Below are 18,121 nucleotides of genomic sequence, written 5' to 3'. Positions count from 1 at the left end.
CTTTTCTGCCTCAGGTCACCAATACGAATTTTGTGATTGTATTTCTGGCAGGGCCTGAGAATAGTCTACATACTAAGTTGATGCTGGATAAATATGACTGAAAGCTCTTGTTTCGCAGGTTTGATGGTGCCCTGTAAGCTAATTGAAGCAATCCTACCAAGCACATAAGCAACAAAGCAGCCCTGTTCTCTGAAAATTCAGGAACTGGGAAAACAAACCAAAAATCACAACAAAACCACAGCCTGAAGTGTCCACACAATAGAGCTAGTAAGAAATTATGACGATTTTCCTCCATGAAAACACCAAGGAACACTGTGATTTGCTTCAGTTTCTGTTTCTCTTGGACAAGCCATGAAGCCCCGCCCATCACGCCTGTCACACAGCCGTGCTCTCAAACCGTTCAAGTTCTCATGCAATCTTGGATCAGTCTCTGCAATTGCACAAGCCCCCAAAGCAGGCAGACTTTGTAGCCTTCTGAGGGAAGGCCACACCCAGCCCTGACCTCTCCCTCACATCTGTATTACCCTCCTCCTGCCCAAGCCCCAGCTATTCTGACACTTGTCTTAGGGATCCTGTACCCTCCCTGCCCTGTCCTTGCTGACATCTTGGGTTCTCCCACCACCCAGCCAAACACCCACCTCACATTCTCTCTCTCAGTCTCTTGGGTTTCCTGATGCCTTCCTTCTCAGAGCTCAGGTAACAGAGAGTCCCAGGGACTTACCTGAGCTCCACACACACCTGTTGTCAGCCCTTTGAGTTTGGGGAGTGAAGAGGCAGCAGGCATAAAGGGACCTGGCTTGCCTGTTGGCAAGACTCTAAGTTGAATGTTCCTGGGAGAGAGATCTCCTCAGAGAGGGAAGTGCTTCACCTGGGTTCCATTCTCCTTTCACCCTATTCTCTTAAAGGGCACCATAATCATTTGGTGCACTTCCTTTAAAATACTCCAGCGGGGCAAGCCCAAGGACTCCACAGTGAAGAAGAAAGTCTCGCTAGCTTTCTTCATCTAAATCAGTTACCCCAAGCTTTAAACTTTGGAAATGAACAAAATCTTTTCAAATTCAAGATTAAAAATTAAAATGGGATCAGCAAGATGCCCTCAGAGGCTAACAACAAGCCCCACAAGCTGAATCAAGCCCTGCACGCCACACAATGGAAGGAGAGACCTAGCTCCCTCAATGTTGATCCCTGACCTATGTGCGCGCACGCATGCGCGCGCACGCGCACACACACACACACACACACACACACACACACACACACACACACAGAGAGAGAGAGAGAGAGAGAGAGAGAGAGAGAGAGAGGAGAGAGAAGTAAATAAATAAATAAATGTAATAATATAAATGATTAGGATTCCCAGCTCTACATAAATTGCTTCCTCTGTTTGAAGGAATACTCAAGACAACAGCTGGCTTTGCAAAAGTTTTATGGAAAAAAGTTTTCTTTGAAATTTATCCTATTACCTGGCCTCCGCTCTCCTGCCCCAAGGAGAGATCATTGAGGGAATTATCCAGACTGGAAATGTGGTGTCCTTGGTCATTTGCCTCATGAGCAGAAGAAAGGAGCTGGTTGTCAGCATTATGTTCCAGTCATATTATCATCAATGAAAATAATGCAATTGGGCCACAAAGTGATTGTCCCACCTTAAGTTGCTGCTTGCCTCAGAACATTTAAACTCAATTATTGCTATAGATTTCCCTCCAGAAGGAAAAATATTATACACATACAAAGGCAATAAAGTATCAATTCATGTCCATATCCATTATTACTGAATCTAAAACTAATAAAGATATAAATAACTATAGCTCTGTCCACTTAAGGTCTCAAGGAGGAAATGTGTCTTTCCATTTCCAGGATAATGACATTTCACAGAAGCCTTGGCCCCATGGGCACAGCCTGCCCAGCACATGAGTCTTAAAGTGAGCACTATTGAGTGCCCTGCTTAAGCCAAGGACTGAGTGATTTACCAACCGTCCTTCCATCCCCCCCCACCCCTGTCTGTCTCTCTCTGTCTCTTTGTCTCTGTCTGTCTGCCTGCCTGCCTGTCTGTCTGTCTCTGTCTGTCTGTCTCTGTCTCTGTGTCTCTGTCTCTGTCTCTCTCTCTCTCTCTGTCTCTCTCTCTCTGTCTCTCTCTCTCTCTCTCTCTCTCTCTCTCTCTCTCTCTCTCTCTCAAGTATTTATAGTTTTGAGGAGGAAGATGCCAAACAGGAGTGGGGGCTTGTATTGGGGCACTTATCCCTCCTATTTCTGCAGTCCTAGGTGCCAGTCTGCCCAGCAGTGGCATTTGTAGACTCCTTTGTGATAAGAGGCAGACTTTACCACCATCAAAACCACCCCCTATTGACCCTGAAGTGAAATACACATTTTGCTGCAACTACTCTGTCTACTACACATGCTTTAGACCTCCATTCTGACCATCTGTAAGTCTGAACATCTCAAAATGAACAATTTTATATTTTTTAGAAAATTACCAAAACCCACAAAACATGAAAGTGAAAAATAGAATATACAGTCATATGAAGGACAATAATGATGCTATCTCAGTGTGTGGCAGAATATGGAATCAGGTTAATGCACACAATTTTTGGAAGTTTGTGTGAAGCATGACAACAGTGTTTTAGATTTTCATCTGCATATTTATTCTGGTACAAATTGGTACTAAATTGAAAGTAAATATCTAAGGTCACAGACACAAAGCACCTAGACAACAAAAGACTAAATATTCGCAGACTATGCTATTGGTGAAACAGAACATGTACCAATACTGAGCTATCCTCAAGGAGTTTTTAACAAAACTAAAAACCCCAATGAGCATTACCATCAATTAATTTTCATAAGCCACAGTTAGGTCAAAAGCCACATCTATTTTACAGATGAGGTCACAATTAATTGTGGTCATCCAGAATGCACTTGCTCATACTTTTCCAAGCACAGCTCCCACGGAAAAGAGGGAAGGGGCGCCCACTACGTGCTGACTGCTATTATAGGCCAGATAATGTATGGAGACTCAGGAGAGTCATCTTCAGGACAGTCTGTGAGGGCATTCTTACCTCTGCTTCCACATTAAACAAAAAGAAAGAGCCCTGACAAGCTAAGAAACTCATCCAAGATCCAAGTTAAGAGCCGGAAGGTTTAAATTCTTTTCACCAGGACACTGACTGTCTTCAATCTGCCTATTAAGAACAAACTTGAGAGAAACAGCAGGAGCTTTGAGTTGCCTTCTTGCAGAACCGCAGGCCTCTTTTTGTCAATTTAACTCAACAGGCTGTTATTAAACACCTACTAGAGGTGCCTGGCATTTCCCTAGCACCAAGAAAATGGGTGGATATATTTTATTGCTCACAAAATACCCATAATACACAACACAAAATTCACCCTTGTCCCCGAGGAGCCCACAGGCCAAGTGTATACATGCCTATGGTGCCATCTACTTATATCTTTGCTTTGTTCACAAAATACTTTATGTGTTGAATTAGGCCTGAGGAAAGACAAAACTCAGGGAGCAAACACTGTAAGGTGAAACAGGATCAAAAGCTAAGACCGGGTGCTAAACAAAATGAAACCGGACAATTCTGAGAGCCCGCGTGGTGAGTCAGCTGAAGGCAAAACTTGACTCCAACTTCCATGGCTGAAGAAGACCAAAGACCAGCATAATTGTAAAAGCTTAGGCTTGATAAAGTAAAAAGCATGGACACTCCTTCTTGTGAAGTAAAATTCTTATGACAGTCAATTTTCAAATTAATAAGCCAAGGTGATTTTATAAGGGATTATCCAATGAACGAAGCCCCTGACTCTGTCCGCACGGTAAGAAGAGCCCTCATGCAAGAGATCAGTGGAGAAAAATGAACATTTGGATATGGAAAGAAGCTCAGTGTTTAGGGGCACTTACTTCCCTTTCAGAGGACCCTGGTTCAAATCCCAGCTCTCACATGGCAGCTCACAACCATCTTTAATACCAGTTCCTGTAAATCTAACACCCTTTTTTGGCCTCTTCAGGCATGTACATGGTGAACATACAAACACACACACACACACACACACACACACATAGGAAAAACACCCATATATTTTTTAAAAATAAAAAATAAATAAATAAAGTAAATATACGACACAAAAGTCACCCTTGGCCTGAGCTTTGTGCAGGGAATCCACATGGCCTCAATAGTATAGTCAATGAAGCACGAGCCTGTGAGTGCACACAAGAAAGCTTTGGGCACGAAGTTGACCAATGGATGTGATTTTCCAGATCCCATTGATGAGCCTAGATCACACTGTGGGATCAAATTCTTACACAAATAAGTAAGAGCATGAGCATGTGGAAAGGGGCAAGTTACTGAGAAGAGAAAATAGTGGTGGAAACAGCAAGCAAGTGGAGGAAGGAAGAGGATGGGTAGGAAGGAGGAAGAAGCAAGCCTGGGTGTGTTGAAGAAGTCATGACTGCTCATGCCGCCTCCCAAGAAGCAGCAGGTGCTACAGTACAAAAGGAGAGTGGACAGGAGTGTGGAGCACCCAAATAGCTCCCAAAGCCTCGGATGGACTCTCACACTAAGAAACAAGAACTTGAGGATAAATGACTTTATTGTGCTGTGCCTTCATTTCCTATTTAAATGATTGATTTGGGGCTAAGTGGCATCTTGGGATTTCTCCAGGACATGCATTCAACAATCAATCTATGATTTATGATTATCTATCAATCCATCAGTAAAATATCTATCATGTATCTATCTATCTATCTATCTACCTATCTACCTATCTATCTGTCTATCTATACACACACATATCATCTATCCATCCATCTACCTACCTATCTATCCATCCATCCACCATCTCACTCTCCTATACATCCATCATCTCAATCCTGTGGAGCTAAAGCAAGTCTTTGAACATAGGGAGGAAGCAATGTGCACACCATTAACAAGCTATTGTGGAGGCAGGGGAGCTCACTAGGGATCTCTGCAGAGCTCACTACCTTGAGGCTGGGGAAAGGCTGAGGTGGCTCTATTACCCATCGTTCCTTGCTAGGTCCTTTGTCCTTCATGGACACAGAGCTCAGCAGTGTGGGCCGTCATTGGCTCTGTTCTCCACCCATCCCAAAGGGAGCAGAGGATGTCACCAAGGATTAATTCTCAAAGAATGTGATGAAGGACAAAGACAGAGGAGATCCAAGTGTATTCACCAGAAGTAGGAGATGGGCTATCAGTGATGCACAGCAGAGAAGAAGGCAGACAAGCCAAGATGGAGTGGTGAAGAAGATGTGCAGACTGCTCTGTGAGGGTTTGGGGTAGCAGAAGGCAGGATCAGAGGCAGACAGATCAATCCAGAGGTGTCACGGTGATGCCAGAGGTGGGAGCCAGGAGGGATCTTAAGGTTTAAGGTGTGTGCAAGAAGGGTGAGAAATTAAGTGGACACCAAACCAAAAGAAAAGATAGAAGAACAGAAGGGAAGGGACGAAACAGTTGTGGGAGATAACGGGCGCTTCCCAGAACAGGTGCAGGGAGTACGGGAGAGAGGCTTACTGAAAATAGAGGTTTTTGAGTGAACCACCCTCTGAGAGATTCTGCCTTGAGTCCCACTATATAAGGAGCAGGAGTGGAGGAGTGAACAGAAAGTCAGGGCTCCCAAAGCTCATTAAACACAAGCCACCTCAATTCCTTGAGCCAAACATTACATTAGGTGCAGTAAAAAGTAACACAGACTCTTGAAATGATTTAACCTTCCAGAGAGGGCATCTGGCATCTGGCTGGATGCAACAGTCACCACCAGTCGCAAAGCACCTTTCATCCCAGACCCAATGCCAGCACGCTGGAGGAGGGCAGAGTGGCCGCGGTAGAGGGGGCTGCGTTTCATGGAACTGGAGCATCCCAGCAGGTGAAGTAATGGAGTCATTTGAAGTTAAATGCAGTTTCTTGGCAGAAATAGGCAAGGGTGGGGGAGAGCCCCAGAAATCTTTCAAGCTGTTAGACTGAAAGGAACACCACACTTCAAAATACACAGACGGTACATCCTTCGCTTTGACATCAGCGAACAGCCAAAATTATATCTGTTCCACACATTGGCATGTGGCAGAATTGGATTGATTTGCCCTGACAGCTCTCCCTGCTGGGACAATACTTGTCAGTCAGCCCCGGCAATGTTTGTATTTTCAAAAATCATTATGCAGAATGATCGTACAGAATGCTGGCAGGTAGGCCAGACAGTCTTCTCTGCATAGCCCTCCGACTCTGTATCCTGGAACTCTGAAGTGCTTCCTGCTCTCAAGGCTCCCAAACCTTCTGTGACACCCTGCTCACTGCTTCCTCCTAGGCTGCACACACCAGCCTCCATTTGTGACTTTGCACTGCCGTCTGTTTTGCTTCTAGCTCCCTCCACTCCCGTGCCTCTGAAAGCTTTCTGATTAGCTTTTGTGAAAGAGTGGTCCTTTGCCAAAGTACCTACAGGAGGATTATGGGGAATTTTTAAACTCTACCACATGATCAGTCGAGAGCAACCCAATGAACAGTGTACCGTGATGTAAATATTCCAGCATCTTCTTCGTGTGCACACACTGCAGTGAAGGTGAGGAGCTAGGCTGTACTCCTTGTCACACACCTCACATTTCAGAGTATGGTGGGTGGAGGACGGACAGCAAAATGCTGTGTAACTGGGTGTTCAGGAAAGACTTAGTGGGTCCCCAGAGCTGACTTTGGACCATCAGATTGGAACCCTCATGATGAAAGGCCTAACCACAATAGAAAGGGACAAACACTTAGCTTAAAAACAGAGAAACCATGGGATTCCCCAGGCCTTTCCTACGCTGTTCTCTCTCACCGTTGACTCTGCAACAGCTTCACAAGAAGGTAGCTAAACAGTGCTCATACCCAGTGACACATGGCAAATTTCTGAAATATGGATGGTCACTGATATTCGGATGTATCCTGGGTGTTTCCTAGCTCAGTATGGCCAGTTTTCTGTTCAGTTAACACGTGAAGCAGCAGAGTTGATTAACAGCTCTTTAACGTGTTTATGTGATGACTTGTGTTTTAAGATGTCACATCCTTGAAAGAGTTTGACAAAACTTCTAGAATCTTTCAATCCAATATCCTTCCTGGGCCCTGCCATTCACCATTTAAGCATCTGTGTAAATAGGACAGTAGTCAAAGCTGTGGAAGATTAAAGAGCGAGGAAGAGTAGCATTTGATGGGCACCAACAGTGTGCTGGGCACTGTGATAAACATTGTCATCGACATTATCATATTTAAACATCCTGAGTGACCTGGGGAGAAACTCCAGCCTCCATTTGTAGTACCCTATTGGTAGTAAAGGGATGGGGAAGACTGTCAGTTAACTCGGCTGAAGCCACACCTGGAAAGTGAGCAAAGATGCTAGGTTTGGCTTCAAAGTCCAAGCAAACACGTTCTGCCTCTCACAGACTATAATTCTTTTCTTCATTGAATACACTTTAATTGGGAAATGACTAGAACATAAATAATAGGTATAAAAGACAAAGCGTGTCACGACAGATGTTAAAAAAATATATAGGGTTAAAAGTTTTTGGAGGCTTGAAAAAAGGCCTTTCAGTACATGGTTGAGGGTGAGAGGATGCATTAGCCGGGTTCTCTATTGTAAGCTGTACAGGATTGAAGTATTTGTCAAAAGAAGTGCACTGTTGGCTGTAACAAATTATGACATTTCCAGAATGCCAGGATAGCGCTGACTTGATCACATGCTGGACTTTTCATGTGCAGAGCTGAAAACTATTTAGGTCAAAACAAATGAAATTTCCATCCACACAGGCCAAAGCAGACAGATATTTGTTATTTGATCTTCCTCAGCTGAATCTATCACGAAGTCTTCTTTTCTGAATGGAACTTCTGAATTTAAAGTAATATGTGCTCATGGCAACAAATTAAACCGAAGGGCCTGGATGAAAACCACTAGAGACTTCCACACCTTTCCCTGATTTTGATCTCACTGACCTGGCAACCACCGAAAACCAATTTGATTATTGTTTCTTGGGGGGGTCTTCTCCTTGGCTCTAATTGGTCTTCTTGTGTTTGGCTTTCATCTCCCAGTGCAAGGCACTCCCTACTTCCCTTCCGCACACCCCTGAGTCTGCTCATACTCTTCCTGCCTCCTCCCCACACCGGAGAGCTGTGCTGCTTTTAGTTCTTGCAATGACTTTCCCACTCTCTATTCTAGCCAGGTCTGAGATGCTTCTGTATATGACAGAGATGTCATTGTCTCTATGTTCACTTCATTCCAACAGCTGCCATTTCCTTGTTTCACCTTTACTGTATCTTTGCAGAAATTGTCACAACAGTATCCTAATTATAATATGATACAACAAGTGTCTCACGATTCTAAAAGGCAAACTTACCCTATCCCTTGACTTTCTCCTTCAAGATCCCAGTGTCAGGTGATCTCAAGTCCTACTTAAACTTGAGAATTAAAAGTTGGATGATTTAACAATCATAAAAACAAACAAACAGAACGTAGGATGATTGATGTAGCTTCTTGTGCTCTGACGTCAGTTATGGGGCCTCTGTGACCCGAATTGAGTCATTGCATGTGGATAGGCCTTGCTTTAGAACGGGCAGATTTACACAACTAAACTAAAGACTAAAGAGAATGATCTTCCAAGGCTCTGAGGTGCCTTAAGCATGCATCACTTAGAACGATTTGAGAGAGGGAAGTCATTCCCCCCACCCCAAGAATAAATATCGACTGTGGTTAAACCCCTTCGGTTACACTCACTGGTATCAATCCAGAGTCACTCCATGTCCCACCAAGCCTGGCAAGCCCATGTGGACCTCCAGATTCTGAGCTGAGCACATTCCATGTGCATGGCGCCTTGTTTCAAGAAGTGAGGAGATCCACTTGCCTTGACAGCATGGCAGTGTCACAAATAAACAGTCACACTCTGCTAAGCAACCCGAACCCCCTTGTCTTCACCCTGTTTCTAAGTTTGTGCTGATGGAATCTTCCACAGAAGGTGGGATGCTCTCTGAGTTCAGACAGGCTCCGGGCCTGAAGGCCTTAAGCAGCCCACTCATTTAGGAAGTAAAGACAGAAAGGCACCAAAGGTTCCAAAGCTGAGAGGTCTCGAGATGCATCTGGCCGCTGTTAATCTGAACCATTTTCATTGTACTCTGATCCTTCTCACTAGGAAGAAACATTTACTAAACAAACACAGTGATGCACAACTTAGATGTGTGAGAGTGAAAGAGAGTGAGTGAGAAAATGGCTCTATGAACTCAGTGGAACATTCTAGAGTCTGTTCTGAGGAGGAAAAGCACCTTGCCTCTGCAGGCAGCATAGTTATTCCTGTGATCCCTTGCCCATTCACACCATCTACCTCATTTTAAAAAGATTTATTTATTTTTATTTTTAGGTATATGGATGCTTTGCTTATGTATGTACATCTATGTACCACATTTGTGCAGTGTCCACAGGGGCAGGGAGAAGGGATTATATCCCCTAGAACCGGAGTGACACACAGTGACTAGACACCATGTGGGTGCTGGGAGCCAAGCCTCTGTCTCCTACAAGAGCAGCAAGTGCTCTTTACCACTGAACCATCTCCCCAACCCCATATATCCTCTATCATGATGAAGTGCAAAGCTCTGAGTGTAAACTGCTTTGATAAGTCCTGAGTGGTAAAGGCACTTTCTCTCATTTTATTATTGACAATTTCATACTTATATACTGTGTTTTGATAAAGCCCCTTTACCCATACCCTCTCTTTTTTAACTCCTCCCTTAGCCTGATACTGCCATTCTTTTCCACATACATGCTTGGTTGCTATTTCTTTAAAACATTTGGCAGTGCCAGTGTGTGTGTGGGAACAGGGACACTGAGTCCACTTGGCACTGCCAGTGTGTGTGAGGGCACAGGGACACTGAAGTACACTTGGCACCGCCAGTGTGCACATGGGCACAAGGACACTGAGTCCACTTGGCAGTGCTAGTGTGAACATGGGCACAGGACCCTGAGACCACTTGGCAGTGCCAGTGTGTGTGCAGGCACAGGGACACTGAGTCCACTTGGCACTGCCAGTGTGTGTGTGCAGGCACAGGGACATCAAGTCTACTTGACAGTCCCAGTGTGTGTGGGCACAGGGACACTGAGTCCACTTGGCACTGCCAGTGTGCACATGGGCACAGGGACACTCAGACCACTTGGCAGTGCCAGTGCATGTACAGGCACAGGGACAGCCACTGTTTCGGAGCCAGTATGGTACCCAGGTGCTTTCCTGTGTGTCTCACGATAAGTGCTATTGTCCTCTGGAAAGCCTCAGAACTATGCAGTCAGCATCACAAATTCTACCCAGAGGGATGAAGATAAAAAGTAAAGTGAACAGCTAAGACAGAACCGTCTCAGCACACAGGTTCAGCAAAGAGCATAAGTCTATCCACAGGGCTCTGGGTGCTTGTTGGGGATTCTGTAGAGGGTCAAACCAACTAGCTCCTACTCGTTCCTTAGTTTGTGACAGAAACTCTGTCCTCCTGTGAGCATTCTTCTGAAGTGAGCAGTTCAGCCCGGAGATTAAGATTCTGTCCTTTCATTTTAGTGTGAATTTAGGACTGAGGTGGCTTAAAGCATTGGAATTCTATCAGCTAGGATGAAGAGAAGAAGGATTGAGGAAACTCACTCAACAGCAAGCTACTGTTGAAGTGTTCTGGACGGCTGAAGCAGAAATCATTAGCTGAAGGCTGTGGCTCCACAGTCTCAGTGCCGCACCTCGGAAGACAGTGGGCTTCACCCTGGTAAGGCAAGCATGTGTGTTCACCCCCGAGTCAAAACTGGCAGTGAGCCCGAGGCGGGCGTCCGTCCGTTCCAGGGGGTGAGACTCCTCTGCAGATTTCAAAGCACCCTGCCACAGGGTTCCCGTGCTGCTGTGTGAAACATGGGTGAGGAATGTCGCGTTCCGATGGTCTGGAAGGAGAGTGAGATGGAGACACACTGACTCGCCAGTGTTGTGGATCCTGAAGTGGGGCCAGCCAGAACAGCGGTGTGGAAAGGAGAGGTATGAGAAGGGGTTAAACAAAGGAGGAATGGCGGACAGGGCTCTGCACCTCCCCACCTTCAGTCTAGCAGGGGACCAAACAGCTCATCATTTATCCCAGCCACACAGTGGGCCTCAACCCTGCTGGGGTCCTACACAAAAAAGCATTTTCTGCCACAGGCTCCCACCCAGAAGTTTGTCGGCCAACCAATTGCACAGTCTTCTGCCACAAATGACCTTTTAGCTGCTAATTGACTGACATGTTACTAACCCTGTATGATTGTAAATTAGCTAGTGTTCTACTCCTTGCCAGCAAGGTTCACTCCCCACTTCTAAAGGAAGGTGGCTGAGAAGCAGCCTGTCATATTATGCTGGCAGTAACCTCATGTATCTTGTGCCCAGCTTGGCTGTTGATCACATTAGGAGGCTACACTGTGGGAGGATTGCCTTCCTCAGAGTATGCTCCTGTCATTACTGAGACACAACGTGCTCCTAAGGTGTGCCTCCAGTAGGGGTGTGCACGTGAGGCAACAGAAAGCGGGGGTGAGAACCATGGAGGAGGGCATCCTTAGGGCAGGCCCCAGGCCCAGGCGGTGATAGGAAAGTGAAGAATGAACAAGATGGAAACCAAAGGCCATTCATAACCATCAGCTGACCGCAGGGCTCTCGGCACTGTACTTTTGTGTTTGTCCCCTCTGATTTCTTTCCTGCCCCTGAAACTCTGCAAGCTCATGGGGTGCTACAGAGAACAAACCGTATTCTAAATAAAAAGCACTCAGAACAATGAAATGTTCCATAAGTGTTATATGGCATGACCACTGCTATTGAGCAATTTGGCACTCAAGATTCTACAGTGCCTTATGGATACATTTTATTGGTTCCATTTAATGTTAAATATCACAGACAAGCCACAATAATAACGGGGCCTTCTGTTCTTGGAGCCCTTCAAAGCTCATAAAGAACTCTCCCATGCTATTTTATTTGAACAGTAAAACAACTCTGTGAAGCACGCTGTGAAAAATCTCCAGAGCTCCACTTTACAGCTGAGGAAATGGAGGCTTAAAGAGGTCACGGGCTCATCTCTACCACCATAGCCCGACCTCCAGCCTGGCTGGAGAGTTCAGTGTTCAATGTCCTTTACATGAAAGTGGCATGGTAGATAATTCTGGAGATCAAGATTGCAAAACAATCAAAACATTTTTTTCTGGAGACAAAACATTGAGCTCCTAGTGCGGGGATCACACCAAGTGTGTGCCTCCTGGAGGGATGCCAACTCAAGGAAGAAATCACCTATCTGGATGGGAAGTGCTAAAAAGATTCTGTGAATAAAAAAGCACCTTGGCTGGGGTATGATAGCACTAATTTGAAGAGGTGGAAGTCCCTAGGTGGTGGGGCAAAGTATGACAAAGTGTGTGGTCAAATAGCTGAGAAAGAACAGATTCCAGGGAGAGCCACATCCGCATGAGTAGTAATGATTGCATCACACAGGTGAATGAGAGCTATCAAAGGCTCGTGCATGACCAGGGGGAGTTTGCATTGGCAGTGATGAGCACGAGTTGTTTGATGAAAGCAATGACAGGCAGGGCAAGTGGCAGAGACGTGGCTGCATTAGCCAGAGCATAGTTACGATGTTCTAGATTACCGTGGTACCAAGGAAGACATGGGGGCGCTATAAATCCTGCGAGCCATATTAATCAATAACAGCCTGAGCAAAATAATGGCTGGTTCAGCCATGATATTTCACATAACTCCCAGAAACAAATCACTTTTTACAACAATTTCCTCCCCACTACACTGCCAAATGGGATGACACAGAGTTATCAAAGAATTTGTTAAATTTCACATAAGTTTAACATCAAAGATCCTTAGTTCGTCCCTTCATTTTCTGTCTAAGAAGACATCTCAGAAGTAAAAGCATGGTAAGCCATGTTTGCATAAATACCTGTGCGAGTAATTATGAACTCGTGACAAAGTAATCCCTGTCCCAGAAGTCAGAGGTTATCAAGCAGCGCCCTTCTCTGGAGCCATGCCAGCTTCTTGAGATGGAGGTGGGGATGGGATGAGAGCAGATTTGCAGAGAAGACTACAGAGTGGAGCAGAGGTAAGTAGAGGTGCTGGGCAGTAGAGGAGGGTGCTACGGTCAGAGTGGACTCTGGTCTATGTTAGTGTGTGTGGAAGAGAGCCTTGGAAGGTAACATTACATGAGATGATGAGGGTGGACTCCCGTGATAGCATTAGTAATGTTATTTTTTTAAATGAGAAAGAGATTTTTAAAAAACTGTCCACTTGGTTCCTCACACTCTATCTGGGGAGCAGGGGGACTCCTGAGTGAAGATACGCTGTCGCCATGGGCATGGCCCTGTCAAGAACCCCAATGCCTCAGCCCTAGGGGGGAAGCGCAAAGCCTTCCCCAGGTGCAGCTCAGAGGGATGGCAAAGACTTCTTCTAAATTAAGTGCAGATGTTGACAGTGTGTGCAAAGATGTCCCCCATAGCCTTCTGTCCCTGGATGTTCATGACCTGAAGACTGCTCCCCTACAGAGATGGCTGCCACAGACGTTAGTGAAGCCTGCCTCCTGTTCAGCTGTGTTCATAATCTGCCTCCTGTTCTCTGCATGTGATAACCCACCTCCATGTTCACCTGTATGTAAACATCCTACTTTCCTGTTCAACCGTACATAGTGAGCACCCTGCGTCTCTGGGGTACTGTGACATCTCCATCTGAGAGCCAAGGGTACCATCCCAGCTTCTCTGTGCATATGTCTGTTATGTCTTCAGTCCCTCACAGCCCCTCTCTTGGTAGATCCCTGAAAAGATACAAGGACTTGAATTGCCCTTGCCAGGTTGTAATCCAGCAAGAGGCCCTCAGTAGGTGAAAAGGGGTAGGTCCTAATACGTGGCTGCACAGTCTCTGCAGCCATGGTTCTTGATGTTGCTTTTCCAGTCCCCATTGTTTTCCACTGTCCCAAAGCAAGAAGGCTAATCCCTGAGCTAGTCACTGCCTTTGGCATGACCAGTGGGCTTGTCATGATCATACCAGGACTGTTTCTATACCTTCAGTTTTTGTAATTTGTTTTAACTTGGGATTTTAATTAAGGTCCATTTCCCCTCTCCCTTTAAATTTCAACAGCTGGGCTGTACTTTCCACTGGCTCTTTAGCATGTGGGCATCACACCTACCCACAACCACAACCACATCCCCCCCACCCTACCCACCTCACTTGACTTTGGCATGTGGGCATCACACACACATACAGACACACATAGACACACACACACACAGAGACACACAGACAGACAGACACACACACACCACCCCCACCTGACTTGATTTTGGCATGTGGGCATCGCGCGCACACACACACACACACACACACACACACACACACACACACACACACCACCCCCACCTGACTTGACTTTGGCATGTGGGCATCACACACAGACCAGCCACCTCACACATTGTACTAACAGCTGCTTGCCAGTCAGTGAAGTCATATCACCCTGTGATGGGGATGTGTGAAACCACTGCATGGCAGGAGGTGGCCATAGGCATGCACCACACAATAAATACAGCCAGGATTCTCCCTCCCACGGTCTGCTGTTTAGTTGGCTCATGAAACAGACGTGAGGACAAACTTCACTGGGTGCAGAACCTTGTTGAGGAAAAGTCCTGCTTGTTGATTACCATCAAATGTGATAACATCCACATGGGACTGTCACCCATGGATTTACACTGTTGGACAAGGCCGACCAACTACCTGCTGTCATCAAAGTCTGATAGAAAACCTTCCTCACAATCCCAGAACCAGAACTCCTTAGGCAAAGACACCAGAACCAGAGACGTTGGGAGCCATGAGGACTGTGGATAAGATGGGTCCTTGTCACAGTGTCCCCAGGGCATCACATATCTCCCTTAGCCAGTCTGTTATAGTGCTCCATGCCAGATGACTTGCTCTGGAGCCAAGAAGCTGCCTACCACATTGGCTTTGCCACTGCCCATGTGTAGAACCGTCACTCTATCAGAATGACATCTATCCAAGACACGGGCAACTCAGAAATGGTGAGGAAGCCAAGTCCTTGACACTTAATGAAATTTCATAGGGATTTAGGATCTAAGGAAAGAACTTCTGAAACAGGGATGCTGATTTGGGACCAAATGCATGTGTATGATTCCTAAAGATGTGTGCTGACCCACATGACGTCATCATCCTAAAGCTTCTATGGCAAACCAAGCAGAGCAAACAGTGGCTGTGAGCATTTAAGTAAGAAATGTCTCGTGCCGGTCTGAAGCGTTGTTGTCAACTGATGGCTGCAGAGGGAGTGAGACTCAGTTTTCTTCATGGTTGCTGTGCCTGAGAGGCTGGCTATGCTCCTCTAGATGGTTCTACACCCAGGCACACACAGCTAGTACTGTGAGGACTCTGTGTTTCAGAAAAGAGCACAGGGGTTTGGAAGAAGAAGTGATGAAGAAATAGGGAGGAACTGGATGGAGGAGAACGGGCGTGGATTTGATCAAAGGTGTCAAATGCATGCATGGAATGTTTAAACATACAAAAATTAATGAAAAATAAGTAATAAAGAAAAAGAATGCGAAGGTGGAAGAAAAACTACAAGACACTGAGGTAGCTGCCGATTGGGAGGTAATTAGCTGGACCAGGAGAAGGGAGAGTGACGGACTCCACACATACACGAGCTGGCAGCCCTAACTAATTAGCAACAATTAATTTTATGGTAGGAGCAAGAACACATGTATCATGTTCTATAAACGCTTAATAGATGTCACCATAAATCACTCCCATCTCTCCCCTGAAACTCAACTTGTGAGCAGGATGACTCTAAATCTTCCAGAATTAACAAAATAGATGAGCTAGGACTTGATTTTCATTATTAAATGAACACCCTCCAGCCCCTTCACCACTCGACCAGTCACTAAAGTCGGCTGTTGTATCTCAGGTCAGCCACATTCACAGTCTGAATTTAGTGTCCTGTGTATCTGGAATGAGCTCCTAGTCTGAGCCATACACCTTCCATCAACTGGTAGAACATCTTGGCATTGAGTGATTGGGGGATTGATTAGTGAAGTCTGCTGGGCCCTGGGGTGTAGGACCCTTTTGTTGTTTGGTTTTTATTGCCACGAGTGTTCCTTTCTGTTGATCTGTTTTCTTCAGTTCCTTGGGCAGCATCTTAGTTGTCTTCTGAGAAGAACCCACATGAAACTTAGCCATGTCCTGCTGGCCTGGCCTCGTCTTGGAATTATTCTACCTTCTCTCGTACTTCCCAGGCTTTCAGCGGGCTGCTACATTTGTGAGATCAGAGTTAACTGAAACTAGGGTTAGCTGTGCACTCAGTCCTTCCCTTTGCCGCCGCTCAGCGGTCAGACCAGCATTTATAATAAAGATAGACATGACCACATCACTGACTGCAGACTAAGAGATTTCTAATGACACACAAGGCCTACTCACTTCCTAAGGTCAGTTGCTGATGCTGCTTACTCTTTGCCTTCTTCCATTCGCCTATGGGCTGTCAATCCTGCTGTTGTAAATCCATTCACCTCCTGCATCACCATATATGTCCTGCTTAGCAGAATATGTCTCCACTGATTTAGGATAAACGTGATGCCAATTAAAAAGTAAGGAAAACAACTCTGGCTCCAGGTGATCAGAGAAATCCAAGGAGGAAGCCAATGGCAGGAGGCTCATCTACGATCCCTGGCAGTCAGAGAAGGGCAAGGTAGAAAGCAGGGCTTCTATAGCCCCAGAGAGTAACAAGTATGCCCCATCCTCACAGTGGCCATAGATACAAGGCAAGGAGCCTGGACTCCGTCTGCACCCTCTTCCCTCCTGGGATAACAATGGAGGAAGCCAAGTCGAGGCTCATCCTATTTGCCATCACCTCAAGGTAATGAGGCCACCTGCTCTTCCCTACACTACATTGTTAAGAAAAGTATTGAGAGAGAAATAATAGGGCATCCCTATCCCTCCCAATAAGGGGCCCACTGGAGACCCACAACTGCTATGTAAATCCACTCAATGAAGAGTGTTCAGTGAAAATAAGACTGGAGCGAGCTTGGGTTTCCACCCAACCTGGCAGATCCCTGATGCTGCTACCTTCCTTCCAGAGTGACCCCAGAAGAAGCTGGGGTGAAGTCAAGGAAACATTGAGCCTCATTCAAAAGACCCAAATGCCCAGTTCTCATGCAATGAAAACCCAGAATAATCTCAAACTAAATTGTAAAAAAGCCAGCAGCTATCCAGCCAGAATGGCAGCTGTGTCAGAGTGGTGTGACAAGGGTCTGAAGGCAGACAGCATGAGCCAGCAAAAAGCTACAAACACACATAAAGAAGTGGGGACAGGGAAGTCCCAGCCAACAGGGAAAGTCAAAAGTAGAGCCAGGTTCAAGTTTTAGAAATAAAAAGTACAGTCATAAAATTTAAAACTGATAAATAGATAGGGCTAAAGAATTGGGGGCGGGAATAAAATAAGATTAAAAAATACTCAATCTGAATAATAAAAAGAAACCATACAGTAATGAAACTTGGAGAACTATTGTATTCTTACAAAATATTTAACAATAATAGCAATGTGTCCCTGGGGTAGGGGACAGGGGAAGAAAAAGGTCAATGGCTGGAAAAGTGGCTGAAGAAAGAACTGTTAAGATTTCATCTATCAGACAAAGCATGAAAATTTGAGGTGTAAACTCCAAGAAAGAGGAACCCAAGCAGTACAAAGATAATGATCAAACTTCAGAAATACAGACATACACACAAAAGCTAAAAATCAGGAAATGGTTGGTGGTTAAAAGTGCTTGCCATGCAGGTGTGAGGATCTATGTTTGAACATGCAAATTCACATAAAAGCTGGACACATAGCATGAACATCCATATGCCAGCACAGCATGAACAACATCTGTATGCCAGCACAGCATGAACAACATCTGTGTGCCAGTGCAGCATGAACAACATCTGTGTGCCAGGGCAGCATGAACAACATCTGTGTGCCAGTGCAGCATGAACAACATCTGTGTGCCAGGGCAGCATGAACAACATCTGTATTCCAGCGCAGCATGAACAATATCTGTATGCCAGGCACTCTTGCAGGAAGATGGGCAGCAGAGTCAGGAGATTACCTGGAAGCTT

General features: G+C 45.6%; 1 protein-coding gene across 1 annotated transcript in view; it reads right to left on the bottom strand.

Moving 5' to 3' along the window:
* Positions 1-18,121, bottom strand: part of Ntrk2 (neurotrophic receptor tyrosine kinase 2) — a 319,485-nt gene that overhangs the window by 78,144 nt on the left and 223,220 nt on the right. The gene's annotated exons all lie outside the window — the stretch shown is intronic.

Source organism: Acomys russatus, chromosome 3, assembly GCF_903995435.1.
Source record: "Acomys russatus chromosome 3, mAcoRus1.1, whole genome shotgun sequence".
NCBI lineage: Eukaryota > Metazoa > Chordata > Mammalia > Rodentia > Muridae > Acomys > Acomys russatus.
Note: the sequence above shows the minus strand (reverse complement) of the source record. Positions and strands in the feature narration are given on the sequence as shown.